General features: G+C 41.2%; 1 long non-coding RNA gene across 2 annotated transcripts in view; it reads right to left on the bottom strand.

Annotated features, from left to right (window-relative positions):
- Positions 1-4,358: 4,358 nt before the first annotated feature.
- Positions 4,359-18,908, bottom strand: part of LOC108542271 (uncharacterized) — a 33,021-nt gene continuing 18,471 nt past the window's right edge. For both annotated transcript variants that reach the window (XR_001889210.1, XR_001889211.1), the window contains one exon: positions 4,359-5,346. This is a non-coding gene — a long non-coding RNA (uncharacterized LOC108542271). The remainder of the gene's footprint in view (positions 5,347-18,908) is intronic.

The following is an 18,908-nucleotide window of genomic DNA, read 5'->3' as shown; positions in this document are numbered from 1 at the left end:
CTGAGTACAGTGCCTTACAAGTAGCTGATGCTCAACAGATGTACTTTGAATGGAGGTAGATAAACCGTCTGGTAAGGAATGACCATTGCAACATTCAATAACTCTTCATTGTTTAAATGTATTACCCTAACTTTTAAACTTCTCCATATTATAGGCCCAATTTACTTTCTCACTCCCTCCTACAGAAATCTTAATTCATGCTAAAACATTCTACTGACAGACTGCCAAAGTGGTCCCCATACTGTATCCATCACCTCTACCTGACCCACATTTATGATTTTCATGAATCAATTCAAAGTGCTTCTCCATAAAGCCCCTGAATGAATTGTAGCCATTCAACCTGCAATGCTCTTTCCATCTTCTGATCACATTGGTAATGTTCATATCAACTGCAATTTTTTTGCAATTTTTCTTATTACTTAAACGTAATTACTATTAAATACCTTCCCTAGCTAAATCATGTTTCTTTTTATTTGCCACAGTAGTTCGTTCATAGCAGGACTCAGAAAATTTTCGATTTGATGATTTTTTTTTTTTTTTTTTTTTTGAGGCGGAGTCTCGCTCTGTCGCCCGGACTGGAGTGCAGTGGCCGGATGTCAGCTCACTGCAAGCTCCGCCTCCTGGGTTTACGCCATTCTCCTGCTTCAGCCTCCCGAGTAGCTGGGACTACAGGCGCCCGCCACCTCGCCCGGCTAGTTTTGTATTTTAGTAGAGACGGGGTGTCACCGTGTTAGCCAGGATGGTCTCGATCTCCTGACCTCGTGATCCGCCCGTCTCGGCCTCCCAAAGTGCTGGGATTACAGGCGATTTGATGATTTTATCATTCATTCAAATTAGCAGTAATATCATTCCAATGTATTCAACAATATTAATTACATAATTTTAAAATACGCTTTAGTATTTTCAACTATAATTAACATGAACTATATTAATGAATAATAATACATGAATATATATGCTAATAATTTTTAAAGGATTTTAAAATAAATCTTTTAAATAGGTTAAATTATATGTCATCATGCTTATGTTATATATATATATGCTGTGCATATATACCTTCAGTTATGTATAGGTTAGTAAGGTAAAGAGGTAGCATAAATAGGGGAGCACTATGACTTTGATGATGGACACAATTAGAGTATGTCACACAGGTCTTCTGCTAATTTGCTGTGTGATGTTAAGCAAACCACTTCACCTCTCTAAACTTTAGTTTTCTGAAAGAAAGCTTTCAAATAGGGGCACTCATTCTTACCTCACAGCGTTGTTGGAAGGACAGAAAGAATACATAGCATAGTATCCAGCACAGAGTCAATACTGTCACTACTCAGTCCATCACTTCTTAAAGGATAGGGCAGTCCAGGGGTAGAAAACCCAGGGACCGTGCATGTTCAACTCAACTACTGCCCCAGCAAAACCGAGGACATCCACTACCTATGGCCCCTCTGGGCAGTAGGGACCACTGCTTCCCAGTGGAAATCCTCTTCTCCTCTCCTGTTTTCCCTCGCACTCCCAATCAGGAGAGCTTCCATCAGCCAATTACAGACCCAGAATCGAATCCACAAGTCAGATAATGTAGCTAACTTTTTCCTTTGGGGGGATAAAAAAAAGTGATAGAGGCTGAAGGAAAAATATAGCTCTGCTGCTGCCCCAGACAATGTTCTCAGGCAAAGAAACTGACTCACAGCTAGACAACTTTGAGAAAGAAAATTTTCCACAAAACAGCAACGATGCCACAAAATAAAAGAAAAATGAGAAAAAGCTATGACCTGCAGTTTCGTAACTACATCTCTGCTGCCTAACATTTCTGTGAACCTAATGACTCATTTTACTGTCAGATCTAATGTTTTAATCACTTCATGAAGGAGCACATGGAGGGCGGAGCTTGGCCTGAATTGATGACTTCCCCAATAGCTTCACCAGAGCATAACCCGCGTCCTCAAGCCTTTCTCTGCCTCAGTCCCTCCACTGCAAAAACATGGGCTTGTCCACAAAGAAGGAATGGCCCTGCGTTGTGTTGGATTCTCACATCCAGCGCACGCTGCATTTCATCAGTGGCAATGCTGAAGTCATATTCAGGTAGGCTGAGAAGAAGAAAAAAAAAAAAAGCAGGCAAAAATGATCCCAAAACATCATGCCCGATAAATGGAGGAGATAATAAGAGAGTGCCTGGTGGGCACACAAGCACAATTAGACAGCGCAGGCCAGGTGGAAAGGCTCCAGCTGGAAAAGGTCAGGGGTTGGGAGCCCTCAATTTATTGAGCACAGGGTGTGTGGGAGCAAAGGGGGCACCCAAAAGAAGGGAATCGGTGCACAGCGTGACAGACAACAGGGACATCAAGGATGTCTCCAGGGAGACCAAGGAGAGATTTCAGGGAAAAGGAGGCCTGGCCCAGGGAGTGACCACATACTCAGGGTGCCAGCAGAGGGCTGGCAGAGCGGGCAATGAGTCCTGGCCCCAGAATCCCCAAATGAAGCCAAAGTGAGGCAAAGTCCGGAGCACAAAGTGGATGAGGTGACAAGAGGGGCCGCCACTGACCAAGGAAAGAATCTGAAGTATTAATGTGGTCAGAGAGGCAGATAACTTTTATAAGAACATTCCAGAATGAGCAGATGAGAAAGGCAGTTCAAGCAAGGAGGGAGATATCTGTTTATTTTCATAGGCAATTGTAGGCTTAAAAGGCAATCTGGGAGATTTTTAGCCTTAAATAGATAAGCAGTATACTATTTTCTAGTAGACCACCAAATATAACCTGGTGTCTGGAATACAATTTAATAGGCAATTCCCAGAATAAATTATACCGATGTAGCTATGTATTTTCAGCCTTGTGAAAGGGTGCATGTATATTTTCCTCTCCCAGAAGTGCATCCAAAGTTTTACTAATTCACAGCCTCCTGCTTCTCCCCACACTGCCCAGTGTCAGATGACATTTCTTGACAGTCCCTAACAAGGACCCCGAAGTCCTAGCATTCGGGATCCCTCCTGCTGCCCCCCCACACCTGCAAGAACTACCTTCCCACAGACAGGGTTCTCTCGGGTATGGCTCTCATCCTGGGGAAGCTGACTTAGCACCTAATGGAAACTAAACCAGTCCCAAGGACGAGCACAAGTGGATAGGAATCACATGTGCAGTCCACACACACTTGACACAGCGAACACAAAATACACCTCCCAATTTCATAGCCTTCATTTAGTTCACGCTACTACATACCTCAATTCCACTGGAATAAGACATATTAATAAAAAACTTCCTACTTCAAAACCCGGCAAATTACTTTGATGCTACTTCAAACTCTGTGTTTTCAGTTCTCCCACATTTTTGCCTTGATCCCTGGATAAGAAACCAATATATCAAAGTGAATACCTTGTTTGTGTTTATCATTGTTATCTTTATGAGAAGGCATTAACCCTTGCCCTTTGAGATAACGGAATCAGTCGACCTCAGATCAAACAAACTGAACTAAGAACGTCTGAGACACGGGAAGTTGTCCCTGGGATGTCGGTAGGCGGTGGCCCTATCCAGCTTTAGAAAACGAACCCCACCCCACCCCAAGGCATTCAGAAATAATTTTATTTGCTCTTATTCATCAGCAAAGGAAAAGTAGCAAACCCCAGAGCCAAAGACTATTCATCCCACCCTGTGATAACCCTGACCCTAGTAAAGCCAACATCTGTCTCGTGTTTGAGGTGGCTGACGGCCAACTGGGGATCAGAAAACAACAATTTCCCTGGTCAGATGTAAGCCTTGCCCAGCATGTTGACTTTATAAACCACCCTGTAAGCTCAGTAAATTTAATTGGTAGATAGGGTTGTCTTTTCTTGGCTCATTTCCCACCAATTAATATTACCGGCATGAGTACCCATATGATCAGACATACACTAACAAGACTCTGTCTAGACAGGCAGAAAAGGTTTTTTCTTTGTATTTTTTCCAGAATTAGGCATTAATGTGCTACTCGTGAATGGAAGAAATGTTTACATAAATCCATACTGGGAAAAGAAATTATTCTCTCAAACACTTCCAGGGGAGACATCATTGGCAGGATTAGTTGCATATTGGAGCTACCATATTAGTTCATTCCCCCTGTACTTCAAAGATGTAGGAGCCAACAAGAGGGAGGGCACCACAGTAAGAAATGTGAGTAGCAAGATTATAAATCAGTACTTTTGACAGGGTGATTCCAGACAGCTTTGCTTTAACCAACATTCGACCTTACTTTATAGTGGTGAGGAGGTATTGAGCATAGTTAAGTTTTAAAAATGACCACGGCCTTCCCTACAATATGGTATGAAAAACTATAAAAGGCACTTTTAAATGTTACCTGGAAAATCTTAAGTGAGGTATATAGTGCAGAAATACCTGTTATCCAAAATCTAAGATTTTATTGTTTTCAAAAGAGGAATGTTTAAAAGCACCCCCTCCAAGGCAAACAAAAAATGTCAAGCTCTAAGATGTAAATAAAACTGCAAACTACCTTTTCCCCAACTACTCAACTCATAACTTTCCCCAATCCCTTTTTAGAGTTTGCTTATACCAAACAAATTATGAAACTAAATCTGCTAGGGAAGGCTAAGTTCATAAGGTTTTGGGTAAGTAACTCCAACAACCATCATTAATTATTAACATTATGGGTTCCTCCTCCATTCTCACAAGTGATCAAACTACGTCAACACTTGGCACATTTTCAAAATTCTGCTAAGAAAAGCAGAGAACACAGAAGTATTACATAATATGGTCCCTGCCCTCAAGGAGTTCATAATCAGATTATCCATACCAGTTTAATTCTTAAGATGACTGCTGTAAGAAACTGAAACCCAACAGATAACATCATGGTAGTTTTCCTGTTGAAAAGGAAGATTTTCATCAGTTGAATGGACAGTGACATTTCACTTTTGGAGAGAGGAAATCTGGCCTTCTACACATGAGGTTCCATGAGGGCTGCCGTCATTGTATCCATTTCCTCCCAAATAAAGACATGTGACCCAAACTGGGTCACACAAAGTCCTGCCCGTCGATGTCTTTGATACGGAGCTAACGAAGAGGCTGCTGCTTCTCTGGAAAGCGGTGGGAGGCACTGACACTGGAGCTTCCTGTGGCTGCTGTTTGCCGCGCATGGGCCTCACTGAGAGGATAGGGCCAATACGCAGAAAGAAGCAGAGAGAAGAGGGACGGCACAGCACTGTATACTCTGCTTCCAGAAACCTGAGGCTAACCATACCCTGCCCTTCCCACAGTTTGGTTATGTTTGCCAGCAGGTTCCATCCCTGGCAAGCTCGTTGGAGTTGGACTTCTATCCCTTACAACCAAAACGTGTCTTGACATCAGTTGTTCTTCATCTTCAATGTACCTAACAAAAGAAATGGAGTCTTAGACTTCAACAGGAATTACATGATAGATATGACATATTATATACGAATTTTGACTCTAAAGGGGCTCAACCATTAAACTTGCTACAAAGTGTGGATGTGGAACCTATTCTTGGTCTTCAAGTTATCTCAGATGACTGTCTTGAATAACTTTACATGCAGAACAAGGCCTAGACTGATGCATAATTCTTAAACTATTTGTTCTACACATCTTGGATCTGTTGAAATGGTCCAAAGATGACCCACCCCACTGAGCATTGAAACTACCTATTCCTGCCTTCTGATTCCAAGTGCCCTCCATTCACCATCATCTGCTGCTTCTGCACCTCCACATGCACAAATACTAGGACAGCACTGACATACCCGGTGTGATTATTCACAAACACATCTTCGCATCACCTGCAAGTTCTCTGCCTTCTACTGAAGCCTCTGTGGAATCCACTTCTCCCTCCTGGCCATGGGGCCACCAAATTAGCTGAATCACCTGCCCTTCCTTCTTCCGTCCCTCCCAACTCAGAAAACCCCGGGTATCCCCTTGAGGACCACATTTTGAGAACCACTAAACAAGAGGAGTTTCTATGATTCCCACCAACACTATGATCTCTGCATAATAGCACAAACTTTTCTTTCTCTGAGTGTTCTTTTTTGGCAATTAAAGGGGCAGATTTTAGAAGTTTCTCTCCTTTCTATCCTACAGTTATAAAAAACGAAAAATGGGCATTACACGAACCCAACCAAGAATACTGTTTTTTCAGCTGCTTTTCCTTAACCTTGAGATTCCTGAATTGAAATGGGGGAGGGAGAATAATTAGGTATGATGTTTGGGAAATTGATTCCTAATAGTTTGTGAGGTTTAGAGTATTCGTCATTTCACCCACTATTCAAGTGTTTCTTCATGGTTTGCTCTACAAAGAAAAAGGTCTCTTGGGAGTCAAATCTGTTTGAAATTATTCAGCTCAAAGACTGACACTGTGAAATTAGAGAGAAAGAGGTCAAATAACCTTATTGGTGGATTTTCAGAGTAAAGTATGGTCTGGCATCATGTAGACATTCTCAGATGGCCACAGACACTGAAGAGACAAAAAGAATTTTCCAAAAAAGAAGAATTTTTCTTACAGTAAAGAGATCCAAATCCCACCCACATAATTTTTTTGTTGTCATTTTTTCGCCCTTGACCCTCCGCTGCTAACACTGCTTCTAAATTACTGCAGACACAGTGGAATTTGGAATCTCCATTAATATTTACAAAGCTTGCCACCCAGGCTATGACCCACCCTGCTGTTTCAGAATGATAAATTCATCTGCCTCCACCGAGACCTGAGAAATCTTATTTCGCTGGGGAATAAGCATAATTTCTGCCATACACATGATGTGATTATCAAGTCTGGTTTATCAGCCAGCAGATCTCCTAAGGCCATTTCATGGCAAAAAAAAAAAAAAAAAAAAAAAATGTATTCAATAAAACTTTGGAATGACTAGAATATCATTTTCTCCAAAAGTCTTACTTCCTTTGTAGCCATTAATGTCACTAAAGTACAAGTAGGCACAAGACCAAATAGAAACTAGTAACCATTTCAGAAATGTGCTATGACACATGAGTCCCCATCTAAATAAGGAATGCACTCTGAAGCAGCTAGATGCAGAAATGCATTTCCTCCCAGTAGCTCTCCATTCCAACTATGAGTTTGTTTTTCTTTCACTGAGAAAAAAAATAAAATGAGTTGACAACATTTGTTGTTTTAATGATTTTGTTTAAAAATAAACAAATTGGGATCCTTCTTCATTTTAAGGACCAAAGTCAGCTAGGAAGTTAGACCACATGATTTCCAAGGTCTTGTCCTTGGAAAATTCAAAATAGATCTAAAATTCAAAATGGCATACAATGAAGTGACTGATCTTGATACGGTATAGATGAGTGCAGCAGGAATTCAGAAGAGGGAAGCAAAGTGTGACATGGTGTCATTAAACGTGGGAGCTCACAGACGTTTTGGTTTGTCCTTCTGGGAACATGAGACACTGGCATATTCGCTCTCCTTGAAGTTAGGTGTGGCCAGGTGGCCAATTCTGACCCAAATACCTTAAGCAAATGTGACAGTGACATATGGAGTGAAGGTGTCAGGGAGTAGAACCCCTCCAATCCTGTGGGATGGACATGCATTGCTATTTGTTCCTTTATATCCACTGAGATTTGGGAGTTGGAATTGCAATGTAACCTTGGTCCTCCTAGCTGAAAAGGATGGCTTTGCAGAGAAGGCGATACTTTGATCATATAGTGAAGAGAAGAGAGAAGGAAGTGGTTGAGAGATTCCAAAAATGAGATCTAGTCCAGAGATTCTCAACAACATAAAATCAAATAAATGAGAATATTCAGAAATGGGGCTCAGGCATCAGAATTTTCAAAAGCTTCTCAGGTGATTCTACAGTACATCCATATTCAATTATAAATTATCAATTTACAATAAAATAAAAACATTAAAATAAAGCACTTTCAGGGCTGAGAACCACTGATTTCAATGATAGGGATGAGTGCAGAATAAAAGTAAATAGATAAGACATGAATAAGCACAAAGAGTTTTTGCAATTCCCATATCTTCAAAAGTCCCAGATAGAGTTTCCAGATAACTTCAGCAAAGATTAAAAAAGAAAAAAGTTAAAATTTTGTACTATCAAAAAAATTATTTGACATAGAATGGTCAGTTAATGAATTACAATTGGCATTTTTCAGTGTTGATTTTCAAAAAAATTCTTCTTTTCTTACAAAGAAAAGGAATATTTGAAACCCCAGGCCAGTTTTACCTTAAATGATTTACGTGTTTGTCTCTAAGGTTCACATATCCATTCATTATCCATTACACTAATAACACTGTTACAAATAATATTAATAGCTAATATTTATTATTTACTATGAGCAAAACATTATGCTAAGTAATTTGCAATAACTTCACTTAGTCCACACAACAAACCTTGCTGGATAGTTAATTTTTTTTTTTTTTAATCTCACTCTGTGGCCCAGGTGAAAGTGCAGGGGTGCAATCATAGCTCACTATAGCCTTGAACTCCTGGGCTCGAACAATACCCACTCCTCAGCCTCTGGAGCAGCTAGGACTACAGGCACACACTGCCATGCCCAGCTAAGTTTTTTAAAATTTTTGTAGAGATGAGGTCTCACTAGGTTGCCCAGCTGGTCTTTAACTCCTGGGCTAAAGCGATCCTCCTGCCTAGGCCACCCAAAAAGCTGGGATTACAGGTGTAAGCCACCACACCTAGCATTAGTTACTATTATTAACCACATTTTGCAGAGGAAGAAACTGAGCACAGAGACATAAGTAAATTCACCAAGAATGTCATATCAAAGGAGTAGATTTGGGAAGGAACCCAGGTTTTTATGAGTCCAAAACCTACTATTTTGACTATTAGATCTAACTGACTCACGAAAATTTATTTACACTTCATCATTTTACTAAATAACTACAAAAGAATAAAGAAGCTGTTTTAATTTGAAACATAGACTATTTGATGGAAAAAACAAATCTACTTATCAAGTAATGTGGGTTCTTCATGGGAAATAAACATCATGTCCAAAGTATCACTGTTCTTATAAAAAGAATTTGCTGAGGAGGAAAAGACAAGTTTCACCTGCCCTCAACCCCCCACAGTGAAATAGCAATTTGAATTAGTTCACAATTAGCCCAATTCAGAGTCAGCTGTTATTCACACTTAGTGTAGCAGAAATTCATTTGTAGGCAGTGTTAACCAGTTCTTCTTCAATACAAGGTAATTTCAAATTGAAAAATATACAGAAAGGTAATATTTTGATATTTGAATATTTGAAATTAAATATAATTGGGGAATTCTTGATTCAAGTTGGTTAATCATTTTTGGGAAAAACTGTCAAATAGCATTGATTTAAAAGAACCTTGGATAGCACATATATCCAATATGTCCATAGAGTTGTGCATTTCTTGTGTGATAAATAAAGCTTATGATAAACCAGAATCTTGCCAATGGTCTGCTGTGCAGAACTCCATAGGGACATCCAAACTGATATGCCAATAAAGATCACACACCCTTCTCCAAGGAGTAAATAGGCATGATAGCAAACAACCTAGACTTACCAGATGAGTGAGAATATTTGCAAACAAATGAGTAGCAGTAATAATTTACTTCAAACTCTTCAGAGGTCTGGCACCAAATTTTAATCAGTATGCGTATAACCAGTAAAAGCCAAGGGATCTATGTAGTCCAATTTTAGAGTAATATTACATTCAGGAAAAGAAAGTCCAGAAACCAAAAATAACTTTAAAAGTCACTCAGATAATTTACTTGCATTTCTGAAAGACCCCTGATATGGTTTGGCTGGGTCCCCATCCAAATCTTATCCTGAATTCCTGTGTGATGGGAGGGACCTAGTGGGAGGTAATTTAATCACGGGGGCAGGTCTTTCCTGTGCTGTTCTCATGATAGTGAATAAGTCTCACAAGATTTGGTAGTTTTGAAAAGGGGAATTTCCCTGCAAAAACTCTCCTTTTTTGTCTGCCGCCACGTGAGACATGCCTTTCACCTTCCACCATGATTGTGAAGTCTTCCCAGCCATGTGAAACTGTAAGTCCAATAAACCTCTATCTTTTTGTAAATTACCCAGACTCAGGTATGTCTTTATCAGCAGCATGAAAACAGACTAATAAAGTAAATTGGTACCAGTAGAGTGGGGCACTGCTAAAAAGATACCCAAAAATGTGGAAGCAATTTTGGAACTGGGTAGCAGGTAGCAGTTACAACAGTTTGGAGGGCTCAGGAGAAGACAGGAAAATGTGGGAAAGTTTGGAACTCCTTAGAGACTTGTTGAATGGCTTTGACCAAAATGCTGATAATGATATGGACAATGAAATCCAGGCTGAGGTGGTCTCAGACAGACATGAGGAAATTGTTAGGAACTGGAGCAAAGGTGACTCTTGTTATGTTTTAACAAAGAGACTGGCAGCATTTTGCCCCTGTCCTAGAAATCTGTGGAAGTTTGAACTTGAGAGAGATGATTTAGGGTATCTGGCAGAAGAAATTTCTAAGCATCAAAGCATTCAAGAGGTGACTTGAGTATGTTAGAGGCATTCAGTTTTATAAGGGAAGTAGAGCATAAAAGCTTGGAAAATTTGCAGCCTGACAATGCAATAGAAAAGAAAATCCCATTTTCTGAGGATAAATTCAAGCCAGCTACAGAAATTTGCATAAGTAACGAGAAGCCAAATGTTAATCCCCAAGAAAATGGGGAAAACGTCTCCAAGTCATGTCAGAGGTCTTCATGTCAGCCTCTCCTATCACAGGCCTGGAGGCCTACGAGGAAAAAGTGATTTCGTGAGCTGGGCCCAGGGTCCCTATGCTGTGTGCAGCCTAGGGACTTTGTGCCCTGTGTCCCAGCCACTCCAGGCATGGCTGAAAGTGGCCAATGTAGCGCTTGGGCCATGGCTTCAGAGGGTGCCAGCCTCAAGCCTTGGCAGTTTCCATGTGGTGTTGAGCCTGCCAGTGTGCAGAAGTCGAGAACTGGGGTTTGAGAACCTCCACCTAGATTTCAGAAGATGTATGGAAATGCCTGGATGCTCAGGCAGAAGTTTGCTGCAGGGGCAGGGCCTTCATGGAGAACCTCTGCTAGGGCAGTGTGGAAGGGAAATGTGGGGTTGGAGCCCACACACTGATTCCCCACTAAAGCACTGCCTAGTGGAGCTGTGAGAAGAGGGCCACCATCCTCCAGACCCCAGAATGGTAGATCCACCAACAGCTTACACCGTGTGCCTGGGAAAGCCGCAGACACTCAACACCAGCCCATGAAAGCGGTCAGGAGGGAGGCTGTACCTTACAAAGGCACAGGCAGAGCTGTCCAACACCATGAGAACCCACCTTTTGCATCAGTGTGACCTGGATGTGAGACCTGGAGTCAAAGGAGATCATTTTGCCCTTCTAGATTTCAGACTTGCATGGGGCCTCTAGCCCCTTTGTTTTGGCCAATTTCTCCCATTTNCCTTGGCAGTTTCCATGTGGTGTTGAGCCTGCCAGTGTGCAGAAGTCGAGAACTGGGGTTTGAGAACCTCCACCTAGATTTCAGAAGATGTATGGAAATGCCTGGATGCTCAGGCAGAAGTTTGCTGCAGGGGCAGGGCCTTCATGGAGAACCTCTGCTAGGGCAGTGTGGAAGGGAAATGTGGGGTTGGAGCCCACACACTGATTCCCCACTAAAGCACTGCCTAGTGGAGCTGTGAGAAGAGGGCCACCATCCTCCAGACCCCAGAATGGTAGATCCACCAACAGCTTACACCGTGTGCCTGGGAAAGCCGCAGACACTCAACACCAGCCCATGAAAGCGGTCAGGAGGGAGGCTGTACCTTACAAAGGCACAGGCAGAGCTGTCCAACACCATGAGAACCCACCTTTTGCATCAGTGTGACCTGGATGTGAGACCTGGAGTCAAAGGAGATCATTTTGCCCTTCTAGATTTCAGACTTGCATGGGGCCTCTAGCCCCTTTGTTTTGGCCAATTTCTCCCATTTGGAACAGCTGTATTTACCCAATGCCTGTACCTCCATTGTATCTCAGAAGAAACTAACTTGATTTTGATTTTACTGGCTTATAGGTGGAAGGGACTTGCCTTGTCTCAGATGAGACTTCAGACTGTGAACTTCTGAGTTAATGCTGAGATGAGTTAAGACTTTGGGGGACTGTTGGGAAGGCATGATTGGGTTTTGAAATGTGAGAACACCAGATTTGGGAGGTGCCAGGAGTGGAATGATATGGTTTGGCTGTGACCCCAGCCGAATCTCATCTTGAATTCCCATGTGTTATGGGAGGGACCCAGTGGGAGGTAATTGAATCATGAGGGCAGGTCTTTCCTGTGCTGTTCTCATGGTAACAAATAAGTCTCACAAGATCTAATGGTTTTAGAAAGGGGAATTTCCCTGCACAAACTCTCTTTTCTTGTCTGCCACCATGTGAGACGTGCCTTTCACCTTCCACAATGATTGTGAGGTCTCCCTAGCCACATGGAACAGTAAGTTCAATAAACCTCTTTCTTTTTGTAAATTGCCCAGTCTCAGGTATGTCTTTATCAGCAGCATGAAAACGAGCTAATATGACCCCATTTATAATAACAACAACAAATTACAAATCTTATTTTTTCTCTTTCCCAATTCTTTAGGGCCCAGAACTACTCCCAGAGACTGATAATTGCTAAATTTTTCAAAACTCTCTATTGAAACACAGCCATAAAGAGTAGGTTGTATTATTGATACACTCACTCCTTTCTGACCATTCCTCTGTGGGAAGAATATACTTCCCTATCCCATTAATATTGGCCTTGATCATGTGACTTACTTTGACCAGAACAATGAGAACAGATGTAATGTATCCCACAACCAAGCAGACACGTTAAATGTGCTTGTATAGTTTGACTTGGTCTCCTGTGCACACTTCTATCTGCTCTCTGCCATAAGAAGAAAAAGTTCCAAGTAGACACATAGAACAGACATGAACTTGACCCAAAGCCTGAAATGAAGTCACCAAAGCTGACCACAAACCTATGAATGAAAAATGAATGTCTGGCTGTGTAAGATGCTGAGATCTGGTGGTGTTTGTTACACAGTATATCACAACAAAAGCTGATACACAATGCAAATTTTCTCCTTTCCCTCTGCTTCCCCTGTCTCCATCACCAGCAAGCAAGAACTCCACTTCTTTAGGAAGGGAGAGGAGAGATAAATTGGAATATGCAGTGCAAAATCAACTTGACTGGGAGAAGGAAAACGTAATTACCTACATAATGATGGGAAAAGTGACATCATGCCATATCAAAGGAGGCAGTCTCTAAGACTGAGAAATAAAATCAGTGCAGCCATTAGTAAGCCCTGAAGTCAGCAAGGAGAGAAGCAGAGGCAGTGTCACCCAAGGTCCAATTGGAGGACTATAATCATCTCAAATAAAAATATAAGCCACTTTAGCTGACTTACGTGCAAGGAAGAGTGGGCTTTTGGGGCCTGGTATAAGAAAGTATCCTGGGGGGAACTTAAGCCAGACAGGCCTGTAATGACTGCCCATACCTACTTGATAGTTCTCCACCCTGGATTGATCCAAGAACCCTGTGGCCCATGATCATGGCCGTAAAAATAATAGTGATATTCTCTCTTGTATGAAACTAAATACATAACTTAGAGCCTTCTCTTTAATTAAGCCAATACATTCGTCATACCAGTCGCCTTTGCACTTCCATCCTGCTGTGTGGCAGACTGAGGACTTGGTATTAATGTAGGTTTTGTATCATGAGAAGTCTAGCCCTTGACATATGCAGTTCCTTGGCAAAAAGTATTTATGGTTAAAATGTCCTTAACTGAATGACCAGTTGGGATGTTCTTAGAAACTACCAGAAGCTGGGAGCTTCCCTGCCTCTAGACAGATTGAGGATCATAAACCTTGCTCAGCAAAGTAGCCACCTGAAGGCCCACAGCATCATCTCTGATCATGTGCCAGGACCACTCCATTAAGATGAGTTCTGAAAATAGACTGACGCTTTGATTAAATCCAACATTAAGCCTGGATTTTCCTCAGGCTCCTGAAGGTCAGAGTCAATGTAGGCTCAAGGTAAGGAAGCCTGCACTGTCTCAGAAAAGTATAAACTCCTTAAGAGCCTTCTCTTTGCTACTGCTCACCATGCTAACATCACACACACACACACACACAAATCTCAAAGCAATAAAAAAATTAAACCAGCTGTTATTTTTCAAGCACCATGTCTCCCAGCTGCTGCCTAAAGGAGCCCTGTTTAAATGCTTTTTCTTTGTTTTTTCTTACTCCTTTCTTCTTCAGAAAACACCTCTTTTTTTCTAACAAATTAATAAAGCAAGTCATTTTTCACCAACTTACAAATACCAAGATAGGAAAATCCATTGTAAAGAGCTGATGAGGCAATTATAAGGGATGAGGAATGAATGCTAACATTTCTGCCCTGCCTGCATGACTAAGATTTATAACTGTAAACCTGCAAATCTCTGGCTTATGTATGCAAATATGGGTCCAATTAGTGATTCACCTGCAACTGCTAATTAAAAGGCCTGGGGTGATGGATTGCCACTAAGCAGGCAGGCAGGGGCCTGACTGTCCAGCATCATCTATTCCCACACAAAGGATAGCCCAAGGAGAGAATCTCTGAAGATTAGCTCCCTAAATAACCATCAGAATTTTATATCTACTAATTTGGAAGAAAAAAATAAGTCATGTGGGAAAATGTAATTATAATGCAGCTAGAAAATAAAAACAGGCAAATTAAACCAAGCATTGTTGCATCATTAAAGGAGAAAATAACCGTTCTGAGTAATTTTCCCATGGAATTCGGAACAAAAAAAAAAAAAAGAATTGGAAAAAGGATTGGAAGAAACCACATGTGATTCTTTCCCCTCCAATTACAACAAATTTCCATAGTTCTCAACTCAGCAAAATGCCTGAACTAAAGCTTGGCAAATAGCAGAGAATAAAGTTGTTAATAAAATAAAAAATTCAAGTCCAAGCCTTCCAGACACAGCCAGGTTGAATAGGTTCTTGTATTACTTAAACTAGGTTTGGAGACATTGATTCAATTCCTGACTTCCAGTTTCAGCTAAAACAATCCAATTAAAATTCAAATTAAAAAAAAAAAAAAAGCCCTGCTTTTCACAGCCCACAAGTTGTAGCATCTATAGATCTTTAGTTCCGTCTTATATAAAATGCTAGAATAGAATATCTCTTCCTTTGTCAGCCCCTTGGCTCAGTCACACAGACATAAATTACCAAACCATTTCTGTGGCTACAGTGCTTTATGATCTGCTATCCCTCAAACCCACACCTCTTCATGACTGTCATGTCTCAACCCAAAGGACAACCACGGCAGCTGCTATTTGGACCAAGAGCCAGGCCTGTGGCCACACAGACCTCGCCTTCAAAGGGCTGCTAAATGCAGGGTCTTGTTGGGTTAGGAGTGTTTCTTCCAGGCAGCCCTAGCACGTGCAGGGTATATGAGGGCTCTTGCAGAATGGCTTCCCACACATGGCATCCTGGAGAACCTAATGAGGTGTCACATAAAAAATACTCCTTAATTAAGTGACCTCAGAGGGGGAAACAGCAGGTGGGCAATGTCAGGGTGCTACTGGCAGGAAAATCAAATAGATGTTTATTAGCTTTACCTCATCAGTAAATATCACTGCCTTGGAGAATGAAGAAAAACAATAAATAACCCTTAGTATCTTGAAACATTGGCCTTTTAGCACACACCATTACCCCACCCAGTCTTCCGTTTGCTCTGCTTTATTTACAGTCCCTTATATTAAACTCATACACTAATTAGTTTTACCCTCATTAATTATTTGTATTTACAGTTAAAATATATCACATCTTCCTAGGTGAAATGTATTTGAGTATTTGCTGAGTCCTAGTACGTGCCAGGTGCTTCTTGGTGTATTATCTTCGGAAACCTTTACACCAACCAGGTGAGGCTGTGAGTTGCCCGACATCATTCAGTTATCAAGTAGAAGAGAGGCATTCAAGCCTCCGTTCCATGGCAGCTGCCACCCACTATTGACGGGACCCACTTTCTCCCCCGTCTTTGTCGTCTAATTTGAGTGTGTTCCCTATTCTTTTTGGAATCATCTTTTGTGGTTTTACCCACTGATCCTTGCTCTCCTCATTCTTCTGTTTTCTAAGCTTTTCTCAATTCTCTGCACTTCTTTCTTTATACTCTTAATTCTTTACCCTTCCCCTTTTCCCTTGATACTGGGCACCCCAAATCCTCACATTAGCAATACACCAAGGAAAGACACAGACTATCCATACCATCTACCCTGACTCCCTCATTTAAAGAAACCAACAATGGGAAAAGTTAGGCAACAAATCCAAGGGCCCACTGATAGTCAGGAGCTGGACTATGTTAAAACAATTAATTGGGAAGCCATTAGGCTGAGATGGCTCCAGCACCTTGGGTTATATAAGCAAACAGAAACCTAACTCACTGCAAACAGTAAAACAAAACTTAGGCTTAACTAATCAGAAACCGCCAACTCACCTCTAGCTAGGGACTTTCCACTTTAACCAATGACATCTTTTATTTGTTTTGTTTTCAAAAACACATTATAAAAGTTTATCTTTTCACACCTTCAGGGGAACCCTGAACTGCTTACAGTCTGGTGCTACCCAATTCATGAATTGCTATCTGTTCAAATAAACTTATTACAATATGAATGTGCCTAATTTTATGTTAATAACAGTGTAAAAATTAAATCTTAATTTTCACTTTGGTGTTTTTTCAGGGTTTACAAGTTTCCTCTCACGTTCCTTAACCATAATCACACAGTACAAGTCCACTTGTCCTCACTGAATAGCTTTCCTGAAGATCTGCACCCACCCGAGCTGTCCTGTTCAGCACTTTCAACATGTGTGCACCAGACTTGAGCTCCCTGAGGGCAGAGACCTTGGTTTTTTGCCTTTGTGTCTCCAGCACTTGACGCTGAGTTGGCGCCTATAAAGGATTGTTGGATGAATGAATGAATGAATGAATGAATGAATGGATGAATACTGTTTCTTCACAGGTCCCAAAACACACCTTCTCCATTTCTACCTACATTGTCTTAAAGTTCTCCCTGCCTGAAACACTTTACCCCACTGGTTTATTCTCCTGGTTTATTCCATTCACATTTCAAAGACAAGCTCAAATCTCTTCTCTTCCATTGAGCATTTGCAAAGCACTCCAGCTTACCTGGATTTTTCTCCTCCCTAATCTCCTGTAGAAATCGTCCATCTAGGCCGGACACGGTGGCTCACGCCTTAATCCCAGCACTCTGGGAGGCCAAGGCAGGTGGATCATGAGGTCAGGAGACGGAGACCATCCTAGCTAACACCGTGAAACCCCGTCTCTACTAAAAATACAAAAAATTAGCTGGGTGCAGTGGCGGGCACCTGTAGTCCCAGCTACTTGGGAGGCTGAGGCAGGAGAATGGCGTGAACCCGGGAGGCAGATCTTGCAGTGAGCTGAGTTCACCCCACTGCACTCCAGCCTGGGTGACAGAGCAAGACTCCGTCTCAAAAAAAGAAAGAAAGAAAGAAAGAAATCATCCATCTATATAATTCAATTTAAAATTTTAAAATTTAATTATATGTAGTTTGCTTCATTCATGTGAGTCTTATCACAAGATCTTTAGGAATAAGTACCAATTCTTATATTAAAATAACAATTAGTATGTAGCTAGAGCTTTGTAGCTCACAAAGTACTTTTTTCACACAATATTGTCTCCTTTAGTCCTCTCAGCAACCTCATGGGGTAGGCACTGGATGCATCTGCTCTAGTTCCAGGTGTGCTTCCGCCTGGTTCTGTGATCCTCAGAGCCAAGGCTCTTCCTTCACGTGCTGCCCTGTGCCATGTGGGGATCCCACTGATACACTTGTCAATGGACAAAAGAACTGATATATACGTTCAGTAGCACTTCACATGTGTTTAACCATATGCTTTTTGAAATTAATACTCCAACACTTCCCTAATCTACATTTTTCTATCTTTCATTTAATCTTAATCCTCTATTTCCCCTTTATCCCTGTTGAAACAAATTAGGTGCATAATTAGAAATCTGGGTTCCTTTCACTCAGCCTTTAGATCATAAACTCATTGCACAGTTAATATTTTAGGGTGATTAAAGTCATTGCCACATATCTACTGTCAAAGAAGATTTAGAATTTGGTCACGGAGGCTACCTGAGATTATCCCATTTATTATGCCACTGGGGAAAAGTAAAGATACTGGTGCTTGTTCTACCTGAAAGACAAGCTAATATGAATCAGGTTGATAGGCACTTATTCCCAGGTGATTATGTTTTCTCCTTTTGAAAGAACTTGGGTCACAGAAGTACCGAAGGAGCTCAAAGGAGGTTCTTATAAAAGAGTGAAGACCCATTGTCTGTTGGCTTCTACTCAGAATCAATGCCCAACAATGATCCTGAATTTAAGGAGCCCTCCACTTGGACTAAGTGAACACTAACATTTTCATTCTGCCAGTGGTTTTTGTTGCTTTGGATAACAACTTTGCATTTAAAAATTCTTTCCCCTCGATTTCACCAAGTATATTCTCTTACAAAAGTTCATGATCTAATTGCACTTTTTATAACATGAACTTACATGCATGTTGTAACATGCACTTACCATGCTTGGTCTGGGGACAAGTTAGGGGCAGCCTGAGAGAATAAAAGTTATATAAGAATTAAGGTATTTTTAAATGAAATCCTGAAACTATTCCATATGATACTACACATACATATCATTGTACAGTTGTCAAAACTCAGACTGTACAACACCCAAAGTGAACCTTAGTCTAAACATGGACTTCGGGTGGTTATGGTGTATCAATGTAGGTTCATCAGTTATAAGAAATGTACCACACTGATGGGGGATGTTAATAATGTCAGAAGCTATGCATGTGTGGGGCAGGGATATATAGGATATCTCTCAAGTTTGCTATGAACCAAAAACTGCTCTAAAAAAGTCTTTTAAAAAAAGT

Source organism: Rhinopithecus bieti, unplaced genomic scaffold (assembly GCF_001698545.2).
Source record: "Rhinopithecus bieti isolate Rb0 unplaced genomic scaffold, ASM169854v2 scaffold_21777, whole genome shotgun sequence".
Lineage (NCBI taxonomy): Eukaryota > Metazoa > Chordata > Mammalia > Primates > Cercopithecidae > Rhinopithecus > Rhinopithecus bieti.
Note: the sequence above shows the minus strand (reverse complement) of the source record. Positions and strands in the feature narration are given on the sequence as shown.